This window comes from Bubalus bubalis, chromosome 3 (assembly GCF_019923935.1).
Source record: "Bubalus bubalis isolate 160015118507 breed Murrah chromosome 3, NDDB_SH_1, whole genome shotgun sequence".
Taxonomy (NCBI): Eukaryota; Metazoa; Chordata; class Mammalia; order Artiodactyla; family Bovidae; genus Bubalus; species Bubalus bubalis.
Window position 1 is genome coordinate 162,517,073 of NC_059159.1, and position 13,673 is coordinate 162,530,745.

Sequence of the window (13,673 nt, forward strand, 5' to 3'; positions counted from 1 at the left end):
TTTAACCCTAGAGTAATGCTTCTCAAACCAACCTCCACATTAGAAGTACTGGGGGGAACTTAAAAAATAATGATGCTCAAGTCTCAGCCCAAAAGATTCTGATGAGTCTGGGGTGGGACCTGAGCATTTATATATTTTAAAATCTATCCCCCTCACCAGGGATTCTAATGGGTAGCCAAGGATTACTAAATACTGTTAAAGAGTGTAGGAGAGCAAAAAGCTGGCAGAGAGATTTAAAAACAGGACAGAGCACCAGAATGTTAGACTTTTAGACCCAGCAAACAGGTTAACACCTACTCCCAAAGTTAGCCTCAACAATCTGGTGAGCATTGTACTAGATAAATTGTAGAGAATCAAAATCCTGTACAGAAAGTGAACTTAAGACATTTGTAGATGCATAAAACTAAGGAATGTACAAATCCTGATAAACATGTGTAACAGGCAAGTGACATTCTAAAGTGGATACACAAAAACACAAGGGAAAAGGTAGGCTGGATCAGAACCAAAATCATTCAGCTTCTAAAAGATAACGTTACATACCGAGCAAGTGAGAGCTTGAACTGATGATGTGAATCCCACTTGATAACGTTTCTATATAATGTATTAGTAAAGCTTTATTCTATGTCATTCTGTTAAATTACAGAGAAGGTGTCTTGGAAGGTCCCCTTGAGTCTTGTTCTGCCCCTGAATGCTGGAGACTTTGAGCCTTGAAATCATCAAGTCTTTGGTTTTTCTGCTTTTTAAAATGTTTTAGATATTCTTTCTTATGATTTCAGACACCAGGATAAAATACTGGGTTTAGCTTAAATGGCTAGAAAAGCTCATCCTAAGCCAAAGGACAGCATAACCTCTGTGTCAAGAATATCCTCACCTCCAGTTTAAAATTTTAAATAAATAAATAAGAATTTCTCAAAAGTGGCTTAAAGGTAGTTCAGGGCAACAAGGCTTTTGTTTTCGTATTTTCCAGTCAACAGGGTTTGGAAAGTTGAGAAGATTCTGAGTACAGTCATTTTATTTTTAAATGTGTCAAGATTCAGAGAGGAAGCAAGACCAACCTGGCATTCTACAAGTCAAAAAATAAAAACTCTTGAAGGATGGTGAGTCCAATAAGAAAAGACAGTTGCTCTCTTGTACTAAAACCTGCCCCATAGGGAGCACACTCAGAGGTCATTTCTCCCACTCAGTTTTCAAAATAGAGAGAGAAAATGGAGAGTTTGCAGAAATTATGAATCAGAATTTGCTGGAAGCCCTCACCTATCTGATAACGGTTTATATGTTCCTGACTCTCTGTGCTGAAAATACTAGACTTTCTGCAACATTTGCTGCAGCTTTCTCCAATCTACTGTTTGGTCCATCCATGTTTAGTTATGAGGTTTTTATAATTAACTTTAAAATTTTTATAATATTTACTGGAAAATAAATATCTTCCTTTGAGATATCTTTATTTTTTCTGAGCTTAGGAAGTTATCTACACCTCACAGCTTTGATACATATTATTATCCAATTTTCTTCTGTGGCTTATTTATATTCAATTTTATTATTATTACTAAGATTCATCTAATTTTTGGTAGCCACCAATCTAATTTTTTAAGTTACCAACTGTTAGTAAATGTCATATTTTGAATATTTTTATTATAAAAGAAATGCTCATAAACAGTGAAACCATACAAAGTTGACAATGAAAATATTACTAATATCTTTCCACCACTCTTTAATTCCCATTATCTTGAAGTAGGCCCTATTAACCACAAAGTATTATTTTTCCATATCTCTGAGAAACACATATACAAATACATTCATGCACAAATATAAATAATGGTTTTACTTCTGTTTTTATAAAGTATCATATATGCTCAAACACAGCAAAAAAAAAAAAAAAAGTGCCCCCAAAATTCACAATCACAAGATCTAACAAGTTGTTTCCTCTTGTCACTTATCAATTCTCAACCTCACAAAGATAACCAATGACCTCCCAAGTAGCAAATCCAATGGCCACTTTTCAATCTTTTTCTCATTCTAGCAACTGATCTTTGGCACTTTCCAACCTCATGCCCACCTTTTTCCAATAGCTCCTTTAACTCTCTCCTGGCGTAAACTCTTCACATTCTCACTATCTCTCAGTTTTTCCTTTGTGCCCCTTCTTTACACACCCTTTCTATTGGATGTATTCGCCTCTCCTCACTCACTCTATAACCTCACTGAAATGTCTGTTCATTGCCCCTGACGTCAGCTACTGCAACAACCAGAAACCTTCAAGTATCTTTGTCACTTGAAATTCCTAACCCTTTGAACCAAGTACCATTAAATTTACTTCCAACATTCATCCTGTATTATATTACATATTCCTTAGCCTAGTTTAATTCCCTCTCATTTATTCTTATTTATTGCAGATTATCTTGTATACTTTGGTCACCTGATGCGAAGAACTGAATTATTCCCCGATGCTGGGAAAGATTGAAGGCAGGAGAACAAGGGGATGACAGAGGATGAGATGGTTGGATGGTATCACTGACTCGATAGACATGAGTTTGAGTAAGCTCTGGGAGTTGGTGATGGACAGGGAAGCCTGGCATGCTGCAGTCCATGGGGTTGCAAAGAGTCAGACACGACTGACAGACTGAACTGAACTGATCTTGTTTCTAGTCTCTTCCATCTCTAAATCATCCTCTATGACACCATAAGACTGTCAATTTTCTAGAATGATAAATCTCATTATGTTTGTCCTCTCATGTTTCCCCTTCATCTCATCAGTGAGTCTCTTTTCCCATGGAACAATATTTAAATTCTTTCAGATAGTACAATCTGGTTTCAATTAGTTCTTTAAACTAATCTCCAGTCAATTCTCTTATCCAAACTGTTTTTGTGCAAAAACTTGCCCTCTATTCCTCAAATAAGTTACCATGTTCATATTATACATCTTTGTCTTGTTGCTCTTCCCAGAAAAAAATAATAATAGCAATAGCTAATATTTATTGAGTATGAGCTATGATCTATGTGTCTATCCTTTGTTACTCTTTTTATCTTCATAAAATCTCCATAAGATAAACTCTATCATCATTCCCATGTACAGACAAGAAAACTTGCCTGTTAAGGACATCTCTCAATTTGATCATCCACCAATAATCTACATTTTCCTCCAGATGCAGCTCAAATACTACCTCCTTCCTCCTTAGCCTTGCAGTCAGAATTCAAAACATGATAGATATTCAATAAATGTCATAGCTCAGTTGGTAAAGAATCCACCTGCAATGCAGGAGACTCTGGTTCAATTCCTGGGTCTGGAAGATCCACTGGAGAAGGAATAGGCCACGCACTCCAGTATTCTTCGGCTTCCCTTGTGGCTCAGCTGGTAAAGAATCCGTCAGCAATGCGGGAGACCTGGGTTCAATCCCTGGGTTGGGAAGATCCCCTGGAGAAGGGAAACGTACCCACTCTAGTATTCTGGCCAGGAGAATTCCATGTACTGTACAGTCCATGGGGTCACAAAGAGTCAGACATGACTGAGCAAATTTCACTTCACTATAGAATAAAGACAGAATAGCTAGAAGGTAATCTGTCATTAATTCTTGCACAGAATTAAGAATGAAATATTCACTGATGTTTGTGACTGTGTGGAGCTTTCTCTCATGTGCTATTTGAGTTGTTTCTTATTTGTCCCTTCCATTTTAGTCACAGTGCTATTTGGAAACAACTTAAATCATCTATGTAAGTACCTGAAAAGCCAGAGACAACGAGACTCTCTTAATGTTCACTGCCTTCTGGGAAGTAAGTCAGAAACATCATTTTCCTCATCTTGAACCTCTGGATAACCATTATCTTCCTATTGCCCCAAATGTTCCCTATGAAGATGAAGAGCATGGCTGAACTGGCATACGATGCCAGCATTACTGGCAGCATGAGACTGAGCATTTCCATTACACCTTTAAACTTGAGGAAGAAGATCCCTGGACTTTTCTGACCATGTCCCTTCTCATGGAACAAGGCTGTAATGGAGCCGAGGGTACATGGTTACCCACAGCTTGTATTTCTCCCTCAAAAACATTCTTCTTACACCTGGACTCAAGAATTTCCTGCCAAAAATGGCCCTGAGCCCATTTCCGAAGCCAGAGCAGACTGCTTCCCTGGGCTGTTCATTATGAGAGCAGATCAGATCATACCAATAAACTGGTTACTCCTAGAGCCAAGGAATGGCCAGGAGAGGCCTGTGTATATGGACATGGATGGCACTTGTACCCACAAGTGAGGGTATCCACACACAAACACGAGTGCCCTCATGGTACTGGACAGAGTCAGAGTGAAAAGTGAGAAGAAAAGAGAGAGCTCAAGTATGAGCTGGGGGTCAGGGTCCTCCAAGCTCCCATGTTCAGGAGTGGAACCCTTAGAAACCCGAGAAAATTGACTTTCTAAGTCATTACGAAGGTATATTAGTCAAAGAGGTGGACAGAAGGTATTTTATGTAATAATGTCTTAACTTGAAGCATAACATAAATATTGAGATATCATGATATATGCACACTCATTTGGATCTTGCACTGAGCTCTGTCAGTTTGAGGAATGGGCCTGGGGAATGCCCTTACACTAGCTGCTGCTGCTGCTGCTTCAGTCGTGTCTCACTCTGTGTGACCCCACAGACAGAAGCCCACCAGGCTCCTCCATCCCTGGGAGTCTACAGGCAAGAATACTGGAGTGGGTTGCCATTTCCTTCTCCAATGCATGCATGCATGCTAAGTCGCTTTAGTCGTGTCCGACTCTGTGCGACCCTATGGACAGCAGCCCACCAGGCTCCTCTGTCCATGAGATTCTCTAGGCAAGAATATTGGAGTGGGTTGCCATTTCCTTCTCCAAGAGAGAGCTGTTAATTGCTAGAGCTTGTTCTTTAGCAGAATTCAATAGAAAAATTGAGGAAGGGCAGGATCAGGAATCAGACAGGCAAGGGGTGAAGAGTAGTGAGAGTCTCTGCACATACAAAACATATCCTGGAATTAGCTCTGTGTAAAACATATCAGGAAAATAAATCCCCAAAATAAAGCTTAGTTCTGGCTCTCAAACTCCTACAGAAAGGATGAGGAAACAACCATGAAGAGGGTCCTAAGAAAAAAGTCTGGGCAGCATCCAGAGGTATCACACCCAGCAGGAAGAAATAGGCAAGAAGCCAACTCCACACCAGGAGGCAGGCACACTTCACTGTCTAACTCTCAGACTGCCATTTGTGATGCTTCCTACCTGAATGGTACCCCGGTGTGCGTACGACGCTGCAGTTCTGCAAGGAGGCCAGGAACAGCACTGTCATGATGCCACAAACATAGATGATCCCTGGGACTGACAGCAATACTGGCTGCTCTGCCTGTGCTCACAATGGCAACTGAACACTGACAGCCAGCTCTAGCAATCTAGGTCTCCAGAGGTGGCAGGAGCCGTGCACCAGGCCCATGAGGCTGCAGTAATGCCACAGCAAGCAAATGACTGTGGCTCAGACCATGAACTCCTAATTTGCCAAATTCAGACTTCAAGTGAAGAAAGTGGGGGAAACCACTAGACCATTCAGGTATGACCTAAATCAAATCCCTTATGCTTATATAGTGGAAGTGAGAAATAGATTTAAGGGACTAGATCTGATAGAGTGCCTGATGAACTATGGATGGAGCTTTGTGACATTGTACAGGAGACAGGGATCAAGACCATCTCCATGGAAAAGAAATGCAAAAAGGCAAAATGGCTGTTTGAGGAGGCCTTACAAATAGCTGTGAAAAGAAGAGAAGTAAAAAGCAAAGGAGAAAAGGAAAGATATACCCATTTGAATGCAGAGTTCCAAAGACTAGCAAGGAGAGATAAGAAAGCCTTCCTCAGTGATCACTGCAAAGAAATAGAGGAAAAGAATAGAATGGGAAAGACTAGAGATCTCTGCAAGAAAATTAGAGATACCCAGGGAACATTTCATGTAAAGATGGGCTCAATAAAGGACAGAAATGGTATGGGCCTAACAGAAGCAGAAGATATTAAGAAGAGGTGGCAAGAATACACAGAAGACCTGTACAAAAAAGATTTTCATGACCCAGATAATCACGATGGTGTGATCACTCACCTAGAGCCAGACATCCTGGAATGTGAAGTCAAGTGGGCCTTAGGAAGCATCACTACAAACAAAGCTAGTGGAGGTGATGGAATTCCAGTTGAGCTATTCCAAATCCTAAAAGATGATGCTATGAAAGTGCTGTACTCAATATGCCAGCAAATTTGGAAAACTCAGCAGTGGCCACAGGACTGGAAAAGGTCAGTTTTCATTCCAGTCCCAAAGAAAGGCAATGCCAAAGAATGCTCTAACTACCACACAATTGCACTCATCTCACACACTAGCAAAGTAATACTCAAAATTCTCCAAGCCAGGCTTCAACAGTATGTGAACTGTGAACTTCCAGATGTTCAAGCTGGATTTAGAAAAGGCAGAAACTCCAGTACTTTGGCCACCTCATGCGAAGAATTGACTCATTGGAAAAGACTCTGATGCTGGGAAGGATTGGAGGCAGGAGGAGAAGGGGACGACAGAGGATGAGATGGCTGGATGGCATCACTGACTGGATGGACATGAGTCTGAGTGAACTCCGGGAGTTGGTGATGGGCAGGGAGGCCTGCATGCTGCGGTTCATGGGGTCGCAAAGAGTCGGACACGACTGAGCAACTGATCTGATCTGAGTAACCAGAGATCAAATTTCCAACATCCACTGGATCTTAGAAAAAGCACGAGAATTCCAGAAAAACATCTATTTCTGCTTTATTGACTATGCCAAAGCCTTTGAATGTGTGGATCACAATAAACTGTGGAAAATTCTTCAAGAGATGGGAATACCAGACCACGTTACCTGCCTCTTGAGAAACCTGTATGCAGGTCAGGAAGCAGCAATTAGAACTGGACATGGAACAACAGACTGGTTCCAAATAGGAAAAGGAGTACATCAAGGCTGTATATTGTCACCCTACTTATTTAACTTATATATACAGGGTACATTACATGAAATGCAGAGCTGGATGAAGCACAAGCTGGAATCAAGATTGCCGAGAGAAATATCAGTAACCTCAGATATGCAGATGACACCACCCTTATGGCAGAAAGTGAAGAACTAAAGAGCCTCTTGATGAAAGTGCAAGAGGAGAGTGAAAAAGTTGGCTTAAAGCTCAACATTCAGAAAACTAAGATCATGGCATCCAGTCCCATCACTTCATGGCAAATCGATGGGGAAACAGAGGAAAAGGTGGCTGAATTTATTTTGGGGAGTTCCAAAATCACCACAGATGGTGACTGCAGCCATGAAATTAAAGATGCTTACTTCTCAGAAGGAAAGTTATGACCAATAGACAACATATTAAAAAGCAGAGACATTACTTTGTCAGCAAATGTCCATCTAGTCAAGGCTATGGTTTTTCCAGTAGTCATGTATGGATGTGAGAGTTGGACTATAAAGAAAGCTGAGCACCAAAGAATTGATGCTTTTGAATTGTGGTGTTGGAGAAGACTCTTGAGAGTCCCTTGGACTGCAAGGAGATCCAACCAGTCCATTCTAAAGGAGATCAGCCCTGGGTGTTCATTGGAAGGACTGATGTTGAAGCTGGAACTCCAATACTTTGGCCACCTGATGCAAAGAGCTGACTCATTTGAAAAGATCCTGATGCTAGGAAAGTTTGAGGGCAGGAGGAGAAGGGGACAACAGGGGATGAGATGGTTGGATGGCATCACCGAGTCAATGGACATGAGTTTGGGTAAACTCTGGGAGCTGGTGATGGACAGGGAGGCCTGGCGTGCTGCAGTCCATGGGGTCGCAAAGAGTGGGACACAACTGAGCAACTGAACTGAACTGAAGGAAATAAAATTCCCAATCTTCAAAATACTTCACTGTGATAGAAGGGCCAACCGAGTAAAAGCTAATTTGGTACTCACTATCTAGCCTGTTCCATATCCCAAGAGAAATGAAGCAGTATTCATCTTTCTAAGTCATGTGTCAACAGATACAAATGATTTAATAACTACTCTGTCTAGATCCAGGAATTTTTCAAATCAGAATATGTACAGTAACAAAGTCCCTGAAACAAGCTTTCAGGAACTCTTTTGTGTTGTTAGGTTTCCTGCATTGCAGGCAGATTCTTTACCTTCTGAGCTACTAGGGAAGCCTAACATAAAGTCCCTGAAACAATCTTTCAGAAACTCTTGTGTGTTGTGGAGCGTGCACCAGTGAAGCTTCATACAGTTTAGAGACTGATTCTAGAATTTGACAAATCTAATTCCTTGATGGTAAGCAACAGAAATTAAGGCTATCTTAAGCAAAAATGATGATCATGATGCAACATTATGGGGGAGCTCTCAGAATTCGAGGAAAGGCTGGAAATCAGTCTTGGAAGAGACAAAAACCACTGGTACATCGGGGGATCTCATTTCAAAAAATCTTCAGTAAACAGAAGGATGGATGACTTTCAGTGATTCTCGGTCCTGTTTTTCTTTATACAGGATTCAAATTTCACAAGAAAAAAAAATTATTCAATTGACCCAATTAACCTAGTAAAAGCTAGTCATATGCCTACTCCTGGAAAAAAGATACCCAGATTAACAGTTCCACAAAACTGTATCAAATAGAGAAAGTGGAAAATTGTCCCCAAAAGATTACCAAAAGAAAGTGAGACAGATGCAGGGAAACCAAATATTGGTAAATCACTGGTGCTACTTACGTATGTGAATATAGGCAAATCACTTACTGCTATTTACTGACATTTGTGTTCCCTCCAAAATTCATGGGTTTAAACCTAAGGCCCAATGTGATGCTATTTGGAGATAGGGCCTTTAGGTCATGAGGGTGGAGACCTCATGAGTAGTATTAGTGCCTTTATAAAGGAGACCCAAAGAGGAAACCCTCGTCTCCTATGCCATGTGAGGACACAGCAAGGAGGGAGCGGTCTGTGAACCAGGAAACAGGCCCTCACCAGATGTTAAATCAGCCTCTGCCTTGACCTTGGACTTCCAGCCTCCAGCACTATGGGGAATAAGCTTCTGTTGTTTATAAGCCACACAGCCTATGGTATGCTATTTGTTGTTTGTTTTAATCACTGAGTCGTGTCCAACTCTTTTGCGACACCGTGGACTGTAGCCCACCAGGCTCTTCTGTCCATGGGATTTCCTTGGCAAAAATACTGGAGTGGGTTGCCACTTCCTTCTCCAGGGGATCTTCCAACCCAGAGACTGAACCTGCATCTCCAGCACTGCAGGCAGACTCTTTACCACTGAGCCACTAGGGAAGTCCTTGGTATGCTATTATGGCAACCCTAACTAAGATAGTCACCCACTTAGATCTTCTGTTAAAATGTGACTTCACAGGTCAAGGATCTTTATTGAGTTTCTCACTGATGTATACCAATTACCTCAGATGAAACGCTGACACATGGAGGACACTTAATAAATATTTTTTGGTATGGCAGAGACTAACACAATATTGTAAAACAATTATCTTCTAATTAAAATTTAAAAAAAATTTTTTTGAAAGAATGACTGTCTCCAAGACTCAGTTTCCACATTTGAAACTCAGATACCTTGTACACATATGTGTATTATATGTTAAAATGCCCACCACCATGCTACAACATAATAGGTACTCAAGAAATTCCGATTTAGTTGTTATTTTTATTAGGATAAGTACTGCTAGAATTATCTACTACAAATAAAGTAGGAAAACTCTGTTGTCAATATGGCAGCTATTCCATAATAAAAATTATCCATTATGAGTTCAATGAAGGCAGTTAACTGAATTTCAGAACACAGTGAATAATTTGACGAGTGATGTAATCATAGGAAAGGAAATGGAAAAATGAATTTTTAAAGCGAGCACGTCCTCGGGGGAGTCTGGCAGCCTAAGAGTGGCACCAGCGCGGTACTGGCTCTGGACCCACAATGTAACACATCCCCGGGCCCTCAGTGATGCTCTAACACTTTTCTTTCATTCTCAGTTGATTTTGTTTTTCCTTTCTTTCTGTTGTTGTCCAGTCGCCCAGTCGTGTCCAACTCTTTATGACCCCGTGGACTGCAGCACGCGAGGCTCCCTGTCCTTCACCGTCTCCTGGAGTTTGTCCAAGTCCATTTCCATTGCACTGGTGATGCCATCCAGCCATCTCATCCTCTGACTGCAACAGTATCTATCAGATTGAGAGCCTTGGTTACAATTCATTCCTACTTCCCTCGCTCTCAAAGGTTGGTCTTTCTACTTCTCTTTAAAAATTAAAAGCCATTAAAACTAGATGAGAAAGAAAAGAGGGAAATTGGATAAATAGATCCAAGACACTCATTCACATGTTCCCCCCTTTCTTCCTATTTCAGTGGAAAGAAGATTTTCCTCCTCCTTTTCAAAGGCTAGCTTTTCCCTCTACACTCTCTTCCCCCTGGTTTCTCCCAGCTGTGACTTCAGCAATCATCTCATCTTTATTGGATCTTAATTCCTGCCAACCTTTAAATTTTCCTTTTCTCTAATTACAAATCAAGTTCACCATTCCTTTTCCTAAAACTGTTCTTAGAACCTTTATCTCTTTCGACCTCTAAACTTTCCTTTGCTTTCATTGACAAACTGAAAGTTCTCTGCAGCTGGCAGCTCATTGCAGACTTGTCTCTGTAGTGTCTATAGAAGGTGGAGGCTGCCCTCATTGTCCTCCCTTCCCACTCATTCTTCAGCCACTGAAGCCATCCACTGCCTCCACCTTCTATAGACACTACAGAGACAAGTCTGCAATGAGCTGCCAGCTGCCAGATCCAGGGTCTGCTGTGTAATCATCTTCCCACTTGATTTCTGTGCAGGAGACCTCACCTCCTAAATCAGACACCTGAATCCCCTCCTAAAAATTTGTCAAGTTCTGGTGATTCTCTCTAGTTTGTTTTCTCAGCAGACATACATTGAGCATCTATCCAGTACTGTCCTGGGTATGAGAAAATAAAAGTAAATAAGATCTAAGTGCAGCACAGTATCCTGGAATGGAATTATGGAGTAATTGTGGAATTAAGGACATTAGTGGAAAAATTGACAAAATCTGAATATAGTATTTAAAGTAGCTTCAAGTATTGTGCTAATGTTATTTTCTTAGTTTTGAAAAATGTGCCAAAGTTAGGCAGAATTAGAAAACTGGGAAAGCTGGGTTAAGGATATATGGGAATTCTCTATAACAGCTTTGCAAGTTTTCCATAAATCTAAAACTATTCTGAAATGAAAAGTTTTTTAAAGAGAATAAAATACATTCTCTGCCCTCGCCAATTTAACAATGCTTCAGTCTTAGGATAAATGAAGTAAATGGTAAAAAACTCTATGAACCGTAAAATCTTCCATCAGGATTAAATAAAGAACCCAATCTGCGTTTCCTCAGCATTTTCCCCCATCATGAGTAGTATGATTCTGGATGCATCCCCTGTACTATGCTGGAAGCAGTTTATGAGAAGGGGATAGAGGGTATTGAACAGTGAATTTTTACACATTTCTAGTAATAAATTTTGAGGCTTTAGGAGACCTCAAATTAATGAACACCAACTCTAGCTAAATCATCCCACTTTCTAAGAAGTTGAGTTTAAATATATTATCTACATACTTTCTTTGTTCTTCTCAAGGCAAATAGTTCAAAGTCTGAAGGAGTAACAGGCTCAACAGAGGTGATTTTTCAGCCTTCTTATTGTCTGGCTGCCAGGGTTCCTGGAAATGGCATTTTTAATGAGCATTTTTTTTCTTCTGCAGGAGACTTTGATGTGGTTGGAAATTTATTTTCCTCTCAAGTATAGGCAGGGCACCAATTAACCCACCCAGAGCACCCTCGCTGTCCTCCCAGCTTGGAGTTTATTACACTTACTATGCAATGAATAAAAGCCATTATCTCACCTCCTGTTACGCTTCCCTCCTGAGGATTCAAAGCAATTTCTTAAGCAACTTTCTGCTCTCTGAGTCTTTTAAAAATCTCCACTTTACCTTTTTTCCAAAAATGAACATGTGATAGCAGCAGAGGTGGAAAGAGGGAAAAGATGGGCTAGGAGAGTTGCCCTAATTGGTTTTATCCACTTCAAGTTTATTTATACCGAGCCAACAGTATGACAGGCATAAAGGGACAAAGATGACTGAATTATATGCGGGTCTAAGGATTCACAGTTTGGCGGTGGGAATTTTCACATACAACATACATACATATAGAACAAGGCAGAAGGCCATGGATGCTAGAATTCTTTTTCTTAAACAATGAAATGTAAGTGACAGTTATATTTGAAAAAATTGTTTTCATATAAAAGGGCACTGCTCTTGGTCAAATGGAGATGATGTAACCTTGTGAATTTAAGGCCTTCACAATCTGCTATTTGGGAAAAAAAAAACTAAGAACATTGATGAAAAATAATTTAAATGTGAAAGCTGGAGGCATCTGGCCAAAACTGTGTAAGGCTTTGGGTTGCCAAAGTTCTCTCTTCTTCCTCTACTGCTCCAGCATGTCTAACTTTAAAAAAAAAAAAAAAAAAAAGTTTTCATTTAAAAGTCCATTCTTTCATCATATGGTAAAAATCTATCTGAAAGACAGGCTGGTAAGTAGAGAATCTAGCTGAGGGGCCACTTGCCCTTCTGAAACTCCTGTTGCTGACAGGAAGATGAGGAGGATAGATATTTGGAAGAACGGACAGTATCTGCCACATTGAGAAATGAAAAGAGTTCATGCTCCTTAAATGCAAATTCCTTCCCATCAACTCGGACCCCATTTCTGATCTAGGCCTATATATTCCAAATACATACTGGACATTTCCATTTGAAACTCGACATGGAAATGGCAAGCGTTGCTGTGTTTCCCTCTAAGGGAAGGACGTGCACAGTATATGTCTACAATGGCCAGGGATGGCCCAGCCATCGTAGATCTTGACGTGGAAACCACATGTTGAGAATGACAGAAAAAGAAGGAAAGTTTTGAGTTCACCAGACCACCTGTCCCGACATTTAGAGGAGAGAAAAGTGAACTTTACCTTTTTTTCAGTAACTGTGTTTTGAGGTCTTTATCACCTGGAATCCTGACGTAAGATCCTCACCTCTCCAGTGCCCCTATGTATGTGACCACAAAAGTCACCAAGTTTCCCAAGCCAGAAGCAGAAAGTAATCCTCGACTCCTTTGCCTTCCTCATCTCCAATACCAACAATACCAATTTCTATCGTTTCTCTCCTATATATTTTAAAATTTGTATTTGCCCTCCATCCCAGCTGATTAATGCCTGTATTCACTGTCTCTTGCTTAGACATCTGCACCGCTGCTCCTGTGCCGCTAGCCTTGTCTACTGTCAATCCATTCTTCTAAAGAAACAAAGACAATCACGTCTCCCTTTCCTTGAAGCCTTCAGTTGCTCCCCATTTTCAAATGTATCAAATCCAAGCTGTTCCCAAGACATTTAAGGCTATTTATGACATGACTCCTGCATCCTACCATACCACTCTTTTATATCTCTGTGCATTTGTATAGACTGTTTCCTCTGCCTAGAATTTCTCTGCCCCCTGGTCTTCCTGGGGGAAAATGTTTTATTTCTTTAAACTTAAGTTCAGATATCATCTTCTCCCTAAAGTCTTTCCTGGAATTAGTCAGTCTGTCCAATGTGCTGCCCTTCATTCTGTACACGACTACACTGTTTATTTATCATATTAAACAATGAA